The sequence below is a fragment of the Nansenia antarctica genome (assembly GCF_963989245.1).
Source record: "Nansenia antarctica genome assembly, chromosome: 5".
Lineage (NCBI taxonomy): Eukaryota > Metazoa > Chordata > Actinopteri > Argentiniformes > Microstomatidae > Nansenia > Nansenia antarctica.
In genome coordinates this window covers 32,309,952-32,329,688 of record NC_137690.1, presented here as the reverse complement: position 1 = coordinate 32,329,688, position 19,737 = coordinate 32,309,952, and the positions used below count along the sequence as shown (strand labels likewise).

The following is a 19,737-nucleotide window of genomic DNA, read 5'->3' as shown; positions in this document are numbered from 1 at the left end:
GTTTAATGTCATTTCAATGCATCATAGAACTTTTATTTACAACAAGCATAACACAAAAATCGCTATTATGCACCGTCTTTGCCCGTGAATAACACCGGCTATGAATGTGGTACAAACACAATACTCCTTTGCTAACTTCACCATCGGTATACAGTCATTTTGAGCCCTGAACCACCGCGCTGACACCCCGAGAAGTCATGCTTTTAACCTTAAACTCAATGAACCGGGAGTTCACCCGCTGCTGCAAGCGTATCTATAACGAACGCGGAGATTGAATGAGCCCTAAGGCTAAAACACTTTGAATGGGATAGATAGGACTTTCCGTTCAATGAAGCATTGATACTCGCGAGTTCATCTCGCTTTTCCCCCCGTTGATGTATTAAACAATCTAAGCAATCTAATCAGAGCAGTTGTTATTGTGTAATATTATTGATGGATGTGCCATTTTTGATGGACAGCAGTGAACGGATGACTTGATGTGAGCATGTATTTGACTAATGCCGATAGTAATAAATCAAGTATAGAGATTCCGACCCGTGTTGAACATCCTATTTCCTTGTCAAATCGTGTATGCTGTGCACCTAATCTATCCTGAGATGACACAACGCATTTAAGATCACAATCCTCAATAGATTGATTCCATCGTTTTACCGACAAGAAGATTCTACAATCTATCAGCCTTTCCGTAGAAATACATCGCTCCCTGTATAACGATATATATATATATATATAACGTTACATGTTTTAAGGCTGATCTGTGCATGATGGTGCTGCATTTTGACATAATTCTTATCGCATTTCCCCCCGTTGTGCTGTGCCGTTCCGTAGTCCAGAGCTTCATCATCCCCCTTCTAAAACTGCCATCACCCCTTTCCATCCCTGGCGTCATTTTATCAATGAACGTGGTATTATACATATTTACATATTACATATTTGTTGTTATTTATGGCAGTGTCCGGTTGCTGGAGGAACCAGGACGCCGGCTACACTGCACAGTTTAGCCCGAAATAGAGAGAGTGCTTTACACCCCGAGAAGTTATGCTTTAACCGTAAACTCAATGAACCCGCTGCTGATCGCAGCACCGCGCCAGCTGGTTGAAACTCCCGTTGACAGCGGGGGGAGAGAAAAGTTTTAACAGGGAATTCGCTCCGCGCTGTGTCGACGGTGATAGCAGTGTCGTATCGACACCATTCAAATGGTTTTGGATTCCCTGTCCTCTCCCCTATCCAGACACATTTTAATTATTATCCTAACCCACGGTAAACCGAAGTTATTAACCCGCAAAGGGTGCCTCCAGTAGCCAGGCAGTAGCCATCTCATATGCTCATACAGTTCATAAAGCAGACAAGTGAAGGCAGTGGTTTTAAGGGTTCATGACTTTATTATGTGTACATAGCTTCCTCTCTCTCTTTCTCTTTCTCTCCAAAAAAACCACGGTTAATAATATACCACATGCCGAGGAAAAAGTATACGATAGCTTCAAGTTCCTCCATGTTGCTATTGTTGTGGCTGTGTTGTGTCTCGTGAAAATATACGTCACCACCATGGCGCGCTTTTATGACGCGTAACTCCGCCTACTATCGCCTACTCCTCCTACTCGTTCCTGGTCTGTTGTGTATAGTGGAAAACCAGAACTGTTCAAAAGCGTGCCGACCCGAAGCGAGCCGGGCCGCTGGTGGAAAAGCGCCAAGAGAGACACCGAAGGTGTGGGTCAACCGTAGTGGGGCACCATTCTAGTCAAATCACACTCCATTAAAACATGTCTGTTCCATTTGAATGTTTGAGGTTTGCCCATGTCCATTCAAATCCTATAATATCAAGACAATTCAGATTCATATTACAGCCTGTTTGGCACCACATGTGCCAGGTACCTATCGAAAGGTAACATCAGACTCATCACAACAAACTGAGTGGACTGACAACCTGAAAACAGGGGACACAATAATATGTATTTGCCGTTGAATCATCCAGGTTGGTCTCATCGAGATAAAAAATCGATGAAAAATCTATTTTTCAAGAGAGACCTGCTAGCTAGACCCACCGCAACAGAAAGAAATGTCTGTACGTCTCGAAACATCTTCAGGCGCGACGACCGTGCGACCTTTCATGTTGCTCAGACAGGACAACACCTGCCACGTGTGTTCTCCCCAACCGCCGCAGACACAACCTGTTTACTCGCTCCCGAACCCTATCAGCCATCACACGACTCTCCCCTTTAACCACCTCACACACAATTAGCATTGCGTAGTTCTCAAGACACAACAGACACAGGGGAAACTCCTGAGCACTCTCAAAACACACACACACACACACACTCACACACACTCACGCAGAGCAGTTCCCATAGCAACAGGCGACGCAAGCGGAGGGGAACGACTGAGTGTTACAGGAGAAGGGAGGAGAAGAAGAAGAGAAAGTGCAGTACAGGTGAAGGACAGCTAAAGAGGGATTAAAGCGGATGCGGCGTTTTCACACTTACGGTAAGAGTGCTGTAATCGGGTATCGGCTCTGCGGTCTGCCTCTGAGAAATCAAATCATCTCAGAACTAGTCCCTGTCACTTATCAGGGGGAGTTGTTGCACACCCTCACTCTTCCATCTCTCTCTCTATTCTCTCTCTCTCTCTCTCTCTCTCTCTCTCTCTCTCTGTATCTCTCGTGGAGTTGAACAGCCTTGAATGTAGGAGTGATGACTGACAACAACAGCGAGTGTTCAGCTCTACCATATGACTAAGACTGACTCATGCTCTCTTCCAAGCATAACAAACACACACACACCACATTCTCACACACTCATCCATTCTCACACCAACACACACTTATTACTGATTTCAAGAAAACCGGTTAGTGGGAGGACGGAGCAAAGATGAACGCATAATAATAAAGCGTGTTTTTGATCGGGGGGGCGCTACTCTGAAACGGTAAAAGTGCCAGGCGATCCTGAAGCGAAGGCCAGCGCTGCCACACACACCACGGCTTCACCCCGTCTGTAGGAGGAGCGGGGTTTGCTGTTACTCAGAACGAAAAACAAAAAAACACTTCTTCTTACATAAGCCTGTCTTCTACACACAGAGTCATCTAGTGAGCACAAGGCCTATTGTATGACACACAACACAATGTGACAGTGGAGTAACACGGCCCCCAGAAATTCAGATGACGGCTCTCTCTCTGTTCCTGACATCATGGCCCAACCAACCCCCAACTAATATCTTCCTGTCAGTGGCTGACCCCCATCCGCCCATCCCCCCCATCTCCGTCTCTCCCTCCCCCTCCCCCCTTTTGGTAACCCACATTACCCTCCACTCTGATGCCATCAAGGTCATCTAATTTGACACACATGCTCAGTCACACACACACACACACACACACACACACGCATGGACACACATGCAAAGGCAGACTTAGAGGATGGTGCCTCCATCTGTACTGTAAATCAACAGTAGCGTGGCGTGGCGACTGTCACAGATCAGATCGAGGACCCTCACACGCGCTCTCCATCCCTGAGAGTGGCTGGGTGCTGTGCTGAGATGACTGAGGGACTGTGCTGAGAGGACTGAGGGACTGGGGTGTTTGTGGATGATGGCTGACGAACTGCAGGTGCAGAACAGGGGCACCGTGCATAGTATTAAAACCAGAATCAATGGAAAACCTTCTATAAAGGGGGTTTGTGACAGGCAAACTAAAGATCATATCTGCCAGGTATTCCATCAACATCGCTAAAGGAAAACCCAGGCTTATTTTGAGACTTATAAAAATAAATTAGGCCTTATTTCGATAAACCTGGATTTTCCTTTAGCAACGTTGATGGAATACCCCCCTGGACACTGATGGAATATCAACAAATTCGGACATGATGCCATTCTAATAAAACATTTAATTATCCTCTCTTTCTCTTTCTCTCTGTCTCTCTCTCTCTCTGTCTCTCTCTCTCTCTCGCACGCTTTCTCTTTGTTTTCTTCTCTTCGTACTGCTTTTTCTTTGTCTTTTTCTTTCTCTCCTTTTGTCATTTCTCTCTCTCTCTCTCTCTCTGACCTGCAGCACCCCCCCCCCCCCCTCAGAGGCAGTGAGGTGTAATGTGATGGAGAGGTGTAGGGTGTCCACCACCGTGTCAACTCCTGCCTCTGCCCTCCCTGACACACGGCACGTGCAAGCCAGCACGCAACAGCCCCAGCTGGAGGACAGCCCCCTCTCTTCCACTCCACCTCCTCTCCTCACAAAGAGAAGGGGGGGGGGGAGGGGAGAGGAGAGAGGGGAGGAGGGGGGGCGGGGTGGAGCCAGCCCAAAATATTACACAAGCCTAGGAAGAGAGAGAGAGGGGGAAGGGGGGGGGGGGGGGGGGGGCAAAGGCAAAGTGAAGGAGGAACTGTTTTTCTTTTTTTTTCTTTTTAAAAAGAGAGTGCTCTTTGTGCCAGAAACGTGGGATTTAAAGAAAAAGAGAGGGAGGGTAACGAGTAGACGAGGGCCACGGGGAGGGAACACGAAAGTAGAGTAAAGAGAGGGAGGGACGAGAGAGGGGTGAAAGGGTTTAAAGTAGTGACAAACAAAGGGAGGTCATAACCAAAACAAACGCCGCACATCTGGTGTTTCAAGAACAGCTCGGGTCATATCTCATATGACATCAACACGCTGTTTTCAATCACGGAATCACGGAATACTGTCGGCTTTAATCTGTCTTCTACTTCAGAGAGACATCTGAAATGCATCCATAAAGGATCCTGAGGAAGGGGTGAAATGAGTCCAAAATACATTACACTGGTGTGACGGTACACAACATAAAAGAGAGAGAGAGAGAGAGAGAGAGGGATAGAGAGAGAGAGAAAGAGAGAGAACCTCTCCCAGCCCTGCACAGTGGCGTGTTGCCAGCCTTGTCTCTCCTAGGAGTCAGGCTAAGATTAGCTCTCCATATGTTCAACTCAGGCGTAGCCCGTCTTAAAGGGCCAGCGCACGTCTATAGCAACAAGGGGAAGTAGTTGTTCTAGTAGTTTTTTCCTGCATGATATCGGGCTCTAGCAGGCTTGGGCAACGTCGATGAAACGACAGGATGGGTGTGTGTGTGTCCGTAAATAGCCGTGTCACGGTGTCAACACTACACACGATCCATAACAGAAGTCTGTGTCGGGCTATACATCACATACCAAATCACAACACCGTGTGTCATGTCAATCATCAAATGTTTCTTTTTTTCGGCCCATAATCGCTAGGTTTGCAGCCTATCCTATTCATATCACGGGGGGGTTGTCGCGCTGTACTTCCCACAGCCTTGTAAACACGATGAGAAGACAATGGCCCACATGTTAACCACCAAAAAAGACTAAAACACCAAACCGTCACCGTTTTATGACACGTTGTTCTACCCTGATATTCCACCTCATAACCTTTCTCTTTACCTTTTTTTGTGTGGGGGGGGGGGTTATCTGGGGTTATCTGGCGCCAAATCTGCCGCCTCATCTAGACGCTTCCTAAAACCTGGCCCCCAAACACTTTCAGGACTCCCTGCGATATGGTGACAACTCCCAACGCGGAGCTACAGTGCGAGGCGAGGTTGTGAAACCCAGACGGGCAGGCTGGAACTGTCATTGACAGCGGTAGGAAGGTGGCTTGGCATGGACCTCCACCTCTCTTCTGCTGCCGGGTTCCCAGGCGCAGCGGGAGAGCCACTCCGGGGTTGGAGAGTTAAAGAGCCCTGAGCGCTAACAGCTGGGGGGAGAGAGAGCATCCCTCTTTTCCCTTCTTTTTCCCGCCGTTCCATTTTTTTAATTCAACAGACACTCGCAGACACCGGCGAAGCCACGGAAACGCACAGAGACGAAGGCGACAGCACAGCCGGCTAGCGAGCAGGCTAGCTAGCTAGCTAGCTCAGACCGGCACTCCGATCCACGCCAGGACTTAGGTCAAGCCACACAGACGCACTCGCACAGACATGAGGCGATGAGAGCCTGTTATCTGCCGTTAATTAGAGCAGGAACATGACAACGTGGCGTCGGCGGTCTATCCCCTCTTGACATTTTCAATGGTCCCTACACGGCAGGCCCTTATTGGTCCATCCATGAATGAAACATGTAATTCGGGATCCCCGGGAGGGATGTCGCACGTACGTCTCAGCGAGCGGAGGGGGATGTGAAGTGGTATCTCTGCACTCACTTTTCTGAATGAAAGGTGAACGACTGACATCCTCCACACAGGAAACGCCGGTCTTGAGTTCCTCTTGCGAGCGTTGAGGTAGACGGAGGTCACCAAAAGAGAAATCTCTGACGCTCGTTCAATCGCGTCGAGCGGTCGGTTGCGTTTGAGATGTCTTGACCGCATGCTCTGTGTGTGTGTGTGTGTGTGTGTGTGTACCACATATAATACGACTGCACTGTGAAGCCGACAACAAACCCGCTTCCTGTTTATCATTTCACCTTTACACACTCTTACTACGTTCCACGACACACACACACACACGCGGCCAGCGCGTCACGTGACCAAACCCTGGGTGGGCCTGAGCTAAAATTACCACGGTGATGTCATCTGGCAGTCAGTGTCACTACGGAAACTAGGTCACGGTTAACCCTTCGTAAACAAGGGAGGCGATAGCGCACATGGCTCAGCTTACTAATCCTCCACCGTCCGCTGGCTGTCAAGTCGTCAGCCAGTCGATGACTAATTCATGTCGTCTCCACTCCATCTTCGTCTCTGGTGAACTGTCTTGCGTAATGCCGACATGCAGTATTCCTAATCTAACATCTGATCATTCAGGAGAGCTTTAAGGTTTATGGAGGTCAGACATGGGAATCTTTGACACTTGTTCAATCGCGTTCAACAGTCAGTTACATTTGAGATGTCTTGTGTGTGCGTGTGTGTGTGTGTGTGTGTGCGTGTGTGTGTGTGTGTGTGTGTGTGTGTGTGTACTACTGCTCTTTAGAACTATAATTCGAATGTACTATGAATTCCTGTGTGTTTGATACCACGTTCCTTTCCATGAGCCCGTCCCTCCATTCCTGCCCTCTGCACGCCTCCCCTGTTTGACACTACCAAAAGGAAATCCTGTGTGTGAGAAGAGAAATCACGCCAGCACATTCCTTCTCATAACCTATCGTAACCTCTCATCTTACCCAGGTGCTATCTCCTCTTACATCGAAGCGACAAGACAGCTTCACTAGAAACCACCCCCGCAGAACAAGAACCACCCTTCCTAAAACCGAAACAGAGGGCATATCACGTCGATCTTTGCGAGAGAGCGTGCTGCTCTCTCACACCCTTCCAAGAAAGAAACTAGAACGCAACTGAAGAACGGTAAGTATCGTGTTAACAATGTCCTATCAACAAGCGAAGCGCTCCGTGGTCTGTGGTAATCTTTGGGGTTGAGCCGAAGAATCTCAGCGCGCTGTGGAATGTGTTCTTGAGACGAGTGTAAACAGGGAAATGTTTGAAGGAAAAGGATAAGGAGAACATACAGTAGGCCGGTAATTAAAACACACCAACATCAACATCGACACAAAAACACAACTCCCAGAGAACCAAAACAGACCAAACGCACAAACACATTCAACACGCGTAGTTAGATCTTGGCATTGTAGAAACGTGTCCATTGTATGTACAGTATAATACTCAATGATGATATTATTATTTATTATTGACCACGGCGCTCACAATGCCTCAACAAAAATGCAATAGATCTCCAAAAGTTGTGTTGCTGGTCTGCATATCAGATGTAAAGAGATGTAAAGTTTTTTTTTCATTAGTATGTATGTCATTCAGGGATCAAGGAGAGGGAAAGGTTTTAGTCCTGAGGCCATCATTAGTGTCACTATTCTACAATCCTGAAGATTGGATCATCTCAATCTGCATGAAGTCCTGAGCCTGGAGCCTTTTTTACTTCACAGTCCTCTACAGTTATAACGGACGGGGGGACAAGAGCCTTGTTCTGATAAGCTGATTGGTTTGTTTGAGCAGACCTGAGCTAGGGAGGGTCACAGGGGTCATAACTGTCTGAACGACGCAGAACTGAAACAGAGACATTCGTGAGCAGTGGATCACTATCAACATGCCCTAAACAGAGCTGCCTTACTGAACTTCGGATCCTATCCCATCCCTTAACTGCCCAGTCATGCTAATCATGCAGAAGCAATGAATTCCTTCCGAATTTGAAAATACTATCTCAGATAATGACCTACTGAAGTGTATTCAACTGGATTGAACCGGCCGAAACGAAACGTACAATTCCCAATCTTCTCATGAGGCTTTAACAACAGATAAGACAAGCTGATTTGTAATTGGATTTTTATTTTTTGGTATTGCACATTGATAGTAGACTGTGTGCAGACAGACTGACATTTGCTGCTGTAAGCAGATTTCTTGTTCGGTGTTGACTACAATCTTCCCAGATCACTGAAAGCTCCAGAATTCCTGTATAAACACACAAGCGTGCCGCGGCTCGGCAAGGCAGGGAACAGCAGCGCTCAGGGTCACGTGCTACAACAGGTTACTACAGTCCACACACACTCACACACACACACACACTCGGAGGCAGCCAGACAGACGCATGTGCACACACGGCGTGCGTCCCACTAACTTTTACTCCCTTTACCCCGATTGACTTGAGAGAAACTTTTGGAGAGCGCCCGCCCTCCCTGGCTCCTGAGTCTATGGGTTCCTCCTCCTCCTCCCCCGGCTGGCCCGCCTCGTCTCGACACATGCCTCAACTCTGCCAACCAATCGGCGGCCAGCCCGGGATGCTTTAAACCCCCGTGCCCATCGTCCTCGGAGCCGCCGACCGCACACTTAATCAGCCCAGCGCAGAGACGCAGCTGGCAGAGCCGCCGAGCAGGCAGGAGAGGGGGAAGATAACCGCCTATTTACTAAACGCCTTTTTTGCGAACGCCCTCTCCTCTCCTTTCCTCTCCTCTTCTCTCCTCTCCCTCTCTTTCTCCTCCTGTCCTCGGCGGGGGCGGGAGGAAAACCAAAACAGGTCGGAGACAACACGGTACTGATCAGAGAGCTGTCTCGTCTACCGTACGCTGTGTTCGTCTCTCTGTTTGGGTTCAAAGGGCCGATAGGAAGCACACACACACACACATACGCACATGTATACACACACACGCGCGCGCACACACACACACGCGCACATCGAGTAAAACCCAGATAAGACACCGGTTGCTGCAGCAAGCGCGAGACCCAACTGTAATTCCTCAGACCTGTTGACAAGCTTCTAAACCGCTCTCTTCACTCGTTCACACGACCGACAGACCCGCAACTGAGGCAGCAGAGGGAGTCGACAGAGGACAGACAGACACAGACAGACAGACAGACTGGACAGACTGGCCAGTCACTGGACATACAGGAATGGCACCCTTCTACTGGCCGACCACACACAAGGACCGGAGCCTTTTCCATTCACAGCAAACCACACAACACAACACACATACACACAATGACGGATAAACAGACAGACAGACAGACAGACACACACACACACACACACTGACAGAGTCGACCCCCCCTGTCTGCCCCAGATGGAGGTTTTCCCTTGTCTCTTACCTCAGCTGGCAGATCTGGCTTTACACACCAGCTTTCACTGTTGTCCTCAAAATATCCCACCTTTCCGGGGAAGGAGAGAGGGAGAGAGAGAGAGAAAGAGAGGGGGGGGGGGGGGGGATGGGGAAAATAACAATCAATAGAATAATGCGACAAGAGAAAAAAAAAGGTAATCCACACAACAGGACTGCCAACAGAACACACACACACACACACACGTCTTTCTCTATTCAACCCCCTCTATCATTCCTGTCTCCCTGTAAGCCCCCCAAACACAAATCACTTCTATTGAACCAGTGATTCCCCCCCCCCCCTCCCTGCCATAGCCAGGAGACACAGTGGTGAGAGACAGCCAGCGAGGATGATGATTCTATTTTAATTATGGAATTATGTAATGCCTCCATGAACGAGAGGATAGCCTCTGTTCTGGCGTGTGCATGTGTGTGTGTGTGTGTGTGTGTGTGTGTGTGTGTTTGCCTTTGAATTGCACACAGGACACACACATGAAATATCCCTTTTTGGGGAAAAATGGGAAATTGCATCAAGACATTTTCCTAATCTATACAGTATGCATATAGTTGGCTGTCAATATCCACACAATGCTGAAGGAGAATAATAAAGTTCAAGATATGCAGTACTATAAAAAGGGGAGTAATATCATAGCAGTAGCTAATCATTCCCAGCAATTCTCACACAACAGCAGTTATACATTTAAACCCCCCCCACCCCCCAGCCTTGTCTAGCTGTTTAGTGTGCCGGTGCTGTTTTGTCTAGAACTGACACACACACACGCACCCCCCCCCCCCCCCCTCAAAAAAGTCTCCCCTCTACCGGCTCTCTCTGTGTCCCTGTCTGTCAGTCCTGCCTGGTGATTAATATTTACCCACTGAGCCAGTCTGCCTTGGTGTGCTCTCCGTCGACCGACCGTATCCCCATCAGAAGACTCAATCTCTCTCTCGACTATCCTCTATCACTCTATCTCTCTCTCTCTCTCTCTCTCTCTCTCTCTCTCTCTCTCTCTCTCTCTCTCTCTCTCTCTCTCTCTCTCTCTAGTCTGTGCTCCAACCCATTCAGGAAGCCATCTTGTGTTTTTAATCCAGTTTTACATTAGCCCTAGTACACATATTCTCTCTCTCTCTCTCTCTCCCTCCCTCCCTCCCTCCCTCTCTCTCTCTCTCTCTCTCTCTCTCTCTCTCTTGTTCCCCTACACCAATAGCTTTACCGCACACGCACGGGAGGGTTTTCTCTTTTTTTCAAAGCGAGCCACTGTGATGGCTATCACTGCTGCACTACACAGAACCTCCCACTCTTTCTTTTCCTCTCCCTCTTCTCTCTCTCTCTCTCTCTCTCTCCCCCCCTCTCTCTCTCAGTCTTTCCAGCAAGCAACGCTAACTGCATACGTGATGTGAATGCTCCCCCCTTCCTCTTCGACCATACACACGCATGATCCCACGCACACGCGCACACACGAGCAAACAAACACACACACACACACACACACAGCCGGCGAGACGTCACGCTACAGATAGCACACAAAGAGAGTCAAGCCACCAATCAGAAGCCGGGCTGAGCTCTGCTGCTAGGGTGAAAGAGAGGGAGAGAGAGAGAGAGTGCGCTGTGAGCAAGAGGCGGGGGTCTGTGCGTGTGTGTGTGTGTATTGAGTGCGCGCGCAGCACAATAAAAGAGCCAGTGAGAGAGAGAGAGAGAGAGAGAGAGAGAGAGAGAGAGAGAGAGAGAAGGTGGACTGGGGGATGGGACCTTTCTATGGCTGTCAATGATCTCCTGTGGCTCGGCTTCCCTAAACAATGCCTCTGGTATGTGGTATCGCTGAGGACCATCTGTGTCAGGGCTGCCTGCAATAACCGGACTGGACTTCACAGTGCACAGCCTGCACACACACACACACACACACACACACACACACACACACACACACACAGACTCACAAACACCCAGACACAATCCTTGTGTTTGTGCCAAAAAGCACGTAGACTTACACAGCACTGCAGCCAATCGTGGGTGCTGACTCAAAACACAAATGTTTCACAACAAACACGTGTGATTTTTGGAAAACATTAAAAAAAAAAGCAAATCTCTTATTTCCTCACAAAGGCAAAGGTCATAACCAAAGGATATGACCCCAACTTAAGTAAACACATTGCATCATTTGTGTCATCTCGGGGTCTTTACCCTCTAATCGATATCTCCCAATATCAGCAAAAGTCCGAAAGGTACTTTCTACGTGTCCTAAAGAAACCATGGCTGCTTTACTTGCTTATGAATCATACTTCGACAGGCATCTGAAACGGAATCAATAAACGGCTGAATGTCTGACAAAACCAAAAACACACAAATACAGAAACCACAACAGACACTTTTCTTTGCTGAGGAGCTTCTTTTCTTCTATTTTTTTTGTTTTCCGGACATTGCCAGGCGAACATACCGAGCATAGTTAGGACGGCTGAGCGTTTCGTCTCTGCCAGTTCACTGAGAGAGATCTCCTGCTCAGACCGTCTCAGACCGTCTCAGACCACTGTTAACACGGCTTTGTCATGTGCCAATGAATGACAGGAAATATAGATAACAACATTTATTGTCCGTTACACTTTCATAAATGTATATGAATATATAGCTATATATACAGCTCTATATATATCTCAGGTTTGGGATTTGTATACAACTTGTAACCTGTAATAACAGGTATGAATAGAGTATAACCTGTAATAACATCTATGGATAGGGTATAACCTGTAATAACAACTATGGATAGGGTATAACCTGTAATAACAACTATGAATAGGGTATAACCTGTAATAACAACTATGGATAGGGTATAACCTGTAATAACAACTATGAATAGGGTATAACCTCTAATAACAGCTATAAACTGCAGGCTTGGTCAGACACTGGTCGTTGCCATGCCCACGGCTTACCTGGAGACATTGTTGTTGGTTACAACTGTTGTACTTTCACCCTCGTCAGAAACAGAGTCAGTTTACAAAACATTTATTTTTGGCACCTAAACCAGTCCGACAGAAAGAGAAGACCCGCGAAAGAGTGGAATTGCGGAAAAGAGACGACTTAAAAGGAACGAAAAGGAAAAAAAAGAAGGATAGAGGAAAAAACCCACAGGGAAAAAACGGGAACGAGACGAAAGAGAGAAGGGAAAGGAATAGAAAGCGGGGTGAGAGAGCGGGCGAGAGTTCAGGTTAGGACAGCGAGGGAGAGAGTGAGCGGGAGAGAGAGAGAGAGAGAGTAGGGCTGTGGTGAAGCAACCAGGCAGTGACACAGCGTTTGTAGTGTCTGTCTGAGAGCCTCCGCGTTTCTCATATGGCGTGGGAAATCCCCCTGCCCTGACGTCACCGGAGCAGCGTGTGGGAGGGGAGTGTGTGTGCGACGTGTGTGTGTGTGTGTGTTTAGGGGTGTGTTTGTAGTAAACCGGGACAGTCAGAGAGTCTGCGCGCCGCTGTAGCGCGCGGTGTGAAGGGTGGCGGTGGACACGCGCGGCAGCGACACGTCCCTGATGGCGTAGCCTCCGTCAGGCTGGACCGTCCTCCCGTCTCTCTGCCTCTCCACGCTCCCATAAAACACCCCGACGACCAGACGTAAACACCTGCCTTTAACAAGCTTCAGCCTGCTGGTCGCCATGGCAGACAGACAGACAGACAGACAGACAGACAGACCCGTGGTGACCGAAGTGTACTGTACGTCTCATCTCCAGGCCGTGTGTTCGGATCAGCGTGAGCCTGGCAACCCCCCCCCCCCCCAGATAGATGCAGCCATTCTCTCCCCACACACACACACCTGCGCACGCACACACACAACAAATCCCATTCACTCCACGACAGGAGGTCTGTGTATCCTGTGTAGACACACACCCCTCAATTCAGACGATTCACGCTAACACTCGCACACACCAATGAAAGATTCGAATCAAGCAACACAAAACTAAAACCAAACCCCCCACCCACCGCCAAGCCTCTCAAACCCGTGACATCCCACACCCACTGCCACACCCCCCCTCTCGATGAAAGGACGCACCACTGATAGGTGTGTGGGGGGGAGACTCATTACAATTACAGTGATAACGAGTCGTTTAAAATCTGCATTTCCGAGTGGGGAGGGGAGAGAATGGAGAAAGGGTGGAGGGAGGGGGGAGTTGGGGGGAGGGAGGAGAGGGGAGTACAGTTCAGCTGCAATTACAGACCAATAAGGGTATTAACCCACCCACCCACCCACACACACACACACACACACACACACACACACACACACGTCTTGACCGCTGTCACCGGTCTCCATGGGTAATCACGGAGGAGGAGGAGGAGGATGGAGGGGAAGTGTGATACGTGCGTCATCTGCAATTACTGGCCCGCCGCTTCAATTCATCCACCAATCAGAACCAAGCAGGTCATTATTGCAAAAGGCCATTTTGGTTTCTCTGTAAATTAGCTAGCTGGGCTACACCAAGGTTGATCAAAAGATCACTAACACCATCAGATGTGTGTGTGCGTGTGTGTGTGTGTGTGTGTGCGCGTGTGTGTGTGTGCGTGTGTGTGTGTGTGTATACTCCTTTGATGTCTTGAGGTGGAGCTAATACGGGATGTTGTTGCCATGGGGACCCAGCTGGTGCACCCACACAGGGGTCAAAGGAGGGGGGAGGGAGGTAGGAGGTGGGGCGGGGAGGGATGATGGACGGCCTCTCCCCTCGGGATAGTTCACCTCCAGACACTGACGTCGCTGCCTCCTCTCCTCTCCTCTCCTCTCTAGAACTGTTCTAGTCATCGGGCTCGCTGTCACTATCTGTAATGTACATCAGATCATATGTCGGCTGAATCTATCATGCATGATCTGTGCTATGATACCCAATACTCTCTCTGTCTCTCTCGCTGTCTCTCTCTCTCTCTGTCTCTCTCTGTCTCTCTGTCTCTCTCTCTCTCTGTCTCTCTCTGCCTCTCTCTCTGTCTCTCTGTCTCTCTCTCTCTCTGTCTCTCTCTCTCTCTGTCTCTCTCTCTCTCTCTGTCTCTCTTTCTCTCTCTCTCTGTCTCTCTGTCTCTCTCTCTCTCTCTCTCTCTCTCTCTGTCTCTCTCTCTCTCTGTGGGAATGATGGGGGGGCGGTTTTCTCAGGTCCACACACAAACAGTAATTATACCAGTCTTTACTCTCAACTGAACCCACTGTTACAAAGGGTGCAATCAGCCTAAATCATACCGTCTCCTCGCTCCATCTACGGCTAGTTCCGGAAGAGAGGCAGAGAGAGAAGCGCTCTCTGCAGGACAAAAACACACTCCGCAGGGAGAACCTGAGGACAAGGCCTTTGTGGTTCCGACTCCGCTAGAGTTCCCCTGGAGTTCACAGGGTCCTGATCTACGGCCCGGGCCGTAAACGCTCTGCGACTTGTTCCGGAAAACAATGGCCTTCTCTCTCCGGGAATAGACAATGAGCTACATTACAATGGAGGGTCATGTAACTTCAGATGTGATGCATGTATTCGACCCTGCATCATGTCAAAGGTGTCCTATCAGGGTGTGAGGTTACTGTGGCCTGGGGGTAGTCCAGCGGTCTAGCACCACGGCGTCGACGTGGGTTCGAATCCGGCCCACCCCCTTCCTCATACCCTCTCACCTCCTTGTCTTTCTCTACTGTCTCTATCTGATAAAACAGAAACATACGAGAGTATAGCACCCCCCCCCCCCAAAAGAAAACTGTAAAAAATATTGATTTGGACATTACTGTACTGTATCAGAATGTGTCTACGGTTTACACGGTAAACAGGAAATGGGTTTATATGGCATACACACGTCCAAGAGCGCAGGATCCAAGTGATCGGGACAGTGATAGTGGGTGAAAACAAAGAGGCAGAGCAGGGCGGGGGGGGGGGAAGCCCAGATATCCTGTGATTGACCGGACCTCTTCCTCTGTCCCCCCCATGGCCTCGGGCCAGCCTGTCTCCCGTGACATGCCGCTGTCTACAATGTCACTTCCCGCGAGTCTGCCCCACTCCCTCTGCCCTCATCCCAAAACACAGGGAGGGAGGGGAGGGAGGGAGGGAGGGGGACACTGGGGGGCTTCCCATGGCCTTTCCTAGCTCACCTAGCTTGCCTGAGCCTTCCTTTTCCATTGCTGACTATTTATTTACATTCTTCTTGTCCTCCTGCTTTCAACCCCTACCCCCATCCCCACTGTGTGTGTGTACACACACACACACTCACACACACACACACACACACACACACACACACACACAGACTCAGTTCCTCCCTGGTCTAAGGTCAACCCCCGCCCCTGCACTGGCCTCAGGGGTCAGAGGAGAAGACGCAGAAGGAGCTCAAGGAATTCTGCACCACCGCTGTTTATGAAACACTTCTACACACACACACACACAGACTCAGTTCCTCCCTGGTCTAAGGTCAACCCCCGCCCCTGCACTGGCCTCAGGGGTCAGAGGAGAAGACGCAGAAGGAGCTCAAGGAATTCTGCACCGCCGCTGTTTATGAAACACTTCTACACACACACACACACTCAACCTGCGATCTTCACAGACAGTGTTTAGCTCATGCTGACAACATTGGGATGACTATTTGAATACTTTTTGTGAAGAATATTTACAAAAGTTCTACTTCTACTTTTTGTTGCTTCCTTTCCATTTTAAGCCATAAAAGAGGCATGCCATCTGTGGCCCTGTGAATGTTTTTGCGTGGAAATACAGGAAAGTGTGGTGACAACTGTGACAAAGTGCTTGAACCACACATTTTCTGAAACAAACCATATACAGCAATACTGTATATGCATGCAAAAACAACACACAAATACACATACACATACACACACTCACACACAGACACGCACAGACACATAGACACAGACCCACACACACACACACACGCACAGACACATAGACACAGACCCACACACACACACACACACGCACAGACACATAGACACAGACCCACACACACACGCACAGACACACAGACACATAGACACAGACACTCACACACACACATACACACACACACACAGACCCACACACAGACACATAGACACAGACCCACACACACTCACACACACACACACACACACACCTAAGTGGGGCTGTCTCATCTGTCCCTCTGACCTCTAATGATAAGCCTGGACATACAAGCTGGTCCAGAGTGATTACACCGCAAACCGGTTTACAACGTCTGTGCAAAGGTGGAGCGTCTAGTTGCTTGACAACGTTGTTTGAAGTTAGTCCCCTTCAGGCAAATTTAGGTAATGGTTAAAATTAATTTTAACAGTAGGTTTCCCTTTAACCAGGCCTTGGGAGGTGCAGGTCAGGACCTGACACCTAAAGAATGTCACGGGTGGAACCAGACAGGGTTGGAGATGTGGTGTGGTCACAGTGGTGTAGTCTAGTGTTTTCTAGTGGGTATACTGTGATTTTCTCCTCCCAGCCTCATATCGTTCATTTCGGAACGCCTTAAAAATAAATATGCGCTCCCTGTCTAACGTTATATATATATATAATATGAATTAAATGTTATAAGGCTGATCTGTGCATGATAGCGCTGCATTTTGACATAATTCATGTCGCATCTCCCCCTGTTGATGGTATATGACGCTATAGTCAGTCCCAATGGTCCAAAATTCAAGTGCTTCGTAACACCGTCTGGGTGAATTTTATGAATGAAAGTGAAAGTTCTGTCACAAAACGCTGTTACGTATCCTCACACATTTTTAAGTAGGTATATGGAAATCCTTGGCCTTTCCTAGTGGGTATACGGCGTAGTCCTGCGTATCACGTAGACTACACCACTGTGTGGTCATGAGTGAATGGAGGCTGGGTTGAAGTCTTCAACCGTTCTTAGAGAAACTAAAGAACGGTTAAAGATGTTTGGGAGTATATGTGATTTAGCTGTGACTAAAGTGATAACATTTCCCCTTCTTCTCCGCGGCGTATGGCCATGTATGGCCACTAACGCAGCTCAAAATGTCAACGGTAACAAATGAACTAATTCTAAAACAATTACATTTCTGGGCACTACACTTCAGAGAGCGTTTGTTGGCAAGCAGAGATTTACAAACCGCTATTTACAGCAATCCCAATAACACGACCAAAGAGGCGCTGCATAGCTACCTTAACTGTACATAGCTTACTACTATCCTCTCCTGTATATACCGCTAAATAACGACCGTGCTTGCCATACTGTAACTATCACTATAATGTTCTTATATCACAATTTGCACTTCTGGTTAGATGCTAAACTGCATTTCGTTGTCTGGTACTTGTACTCTGCCATGACAATAAAGTTGAATCTAAACTAGTCTGAAACTGGGACTGTGTAGCCTAGTGTGTTACCCGCTCAACACACACCAGAGGGAGGAAGTGCTGGTCCACACTGTGCAGTCGACCAGTTCCCCCAGACACATAAACAAAGAGTAACTGGCCCTGGTAAACCATTTACTAGCATTCTCCAGGCTACACGACACACACACACACACACCCTGTGGACAAAAGACCTGTATGGAGGAGCTGTAACTCCGGGGTGGAGAGTGTGTGGGGGACGTTAACTCCGGGGTGGAGAGTGTGTGGGGGACGTTAACTCCGGGGTGGAGAGTGTGTGGGGGACGTTAACTCCGGGGTGGTGAGTGTGTGGGGGACGTGGTCGTGTGTTTCACCCACCTCCTGGCCCAGCCTCGTCTTCTTCTTCTTCAGGTGGTCACACTTGCGCAGGCGACAGATCTGATGTCCGATCTTGCGGTTCACGCAGTTGCTGCAGGTGCCGCAGTTGTCCTTGCGCAGGCAGGGGACGCACGCGCCGCACCTCTTCCGCTTCTTCTTCTGGGGGGCCTCCTGGCTGTCGTCCAGGGGGGGCAGGGAGAAGAGGCCCCCTTGCTGGTGCTCCGTGTGGATGTACTCGCTCAGAGGGGACACCCCCTCCATGGCCGCTTTCCTCCGCAGGTAGACCTGGGTGTCTTCACCGTCCAGGGACAATTCGTAGATGTCCTGCATGGGCGGGGGGCCACGGGCCCGCCTGGGTCTGTGCATGCTGGCAGTCCCAGCCCTGGTAGTTTAGGGGTTTCAAGTAGCACAGCACAAAGTGGGTTAATCAGCGTCTGCTGGAGTTGGGTTGGTTTAGTTGTTGTTGGGAGTTGAGAGGGGACAGGAAGGGCAGGCTTTACTGGTGGATACTAGTCCCTCTGTCCCATGCTGCTAGTCACCTGGTTGGTCTGGTGGATCAGAGTGGGTACTGGAGCTATGGATCATCGTTCCCAGCTACCCAGAGACCATAGCCACTGCAGGGGTGGAGGAGTCACTGGAGCCATGCTTGTCTCTGCCCAGCAGTACCTGGGAGCAGTCTGAAGGTGTCAAAACAACAGCAAAGAGGAGAGATAAAGAAGAGAGGGAAATTACTTACTAAGATATTATATAGCACATACATCATGTAAATTATAATAATAATAATAATAATAATAATAAGTGATTCGGATTCTTGTACAATAGGTTATAAATACAATAATTTAAAAAAAGTTATTTATAACTGTCATGACAATGATAAGCTATAAAAAGAGAATAAATTCAAGTGTACATTTCCCCCCACCAAGTCAACCTTGGTTAGAGAAACATTCAGACTAGTATATTTAGACTTAGAATATTGGTGACAAGCAGGGCTGGACTGGGACAAAAATTAGGCCCTGGCATTTTTGGCCCAGACAGGCCCACCCCAATCGGTCGGACCACACCCACCAGCACAAAAAGACTTGCCTTATATACTCGTCTTATATACTGTGCAGTACAGTCATATGAAAAACTGTAGTATTCCCCCAAACCACTACAAAGACGACTACATGCAGTAAGCAATGGTACCAGTACAAGTAGACCAGTGTACTCACTCACTCTTGACTGGCGGTGGTGGCCATGGGGTACACAATCTCCATACTTGACTCAAGTACAGTAGAAGTAAAATGTTATCAAAGAAAACGCACCAGAAGTCAAAGAATAATTTCAAATGTTTTATTATATTAAATAATATATAATAAATTCAAATATTTAAGTACTAGTAATAAATGCATTTACCAACATATTTTACCGGATAAAGACCGGTAACTACCGGTTAACGGAAACCCAGCTGTACAGCTACTAGGGGTGTAATGGATCACCTAACTCACGGATCGTGTCACGGTTTTTGAGTCACAGATCGGATCATTTTTCGAATCAACACAAAATATAAAAATAAAAA

The 19,737-nt window shown here is 48.5% G+C and overlaps 1 protein-coding gene across 1 annotated transcript in view; it reads right to left on the bottom strand.

Moving 5' to 3' along the window:
- Positions 1–18,197, bottom strand: part of tet3 (tet methylcytosine dioxygenase 3) — a gene marked incomplete at its 3' end in the record, with an annotated part of 51,858 nt that extends 33,661 nt beyond the window's left edge. Inside the window, exons 1-2 of the mRNA XM_080531559.1 lie at positions 18,180–18,197; positions 9,518–9,577 (exon numbers count right to left, since the gene is read on the bottom strand). The remainder of the gene's footprint in view (positions 1–9,517; positions 9,578–18,179) is intronic.
- Between the last annotated feature and the right edge of the window lie 1,540 nt (positions 18,198–19,737).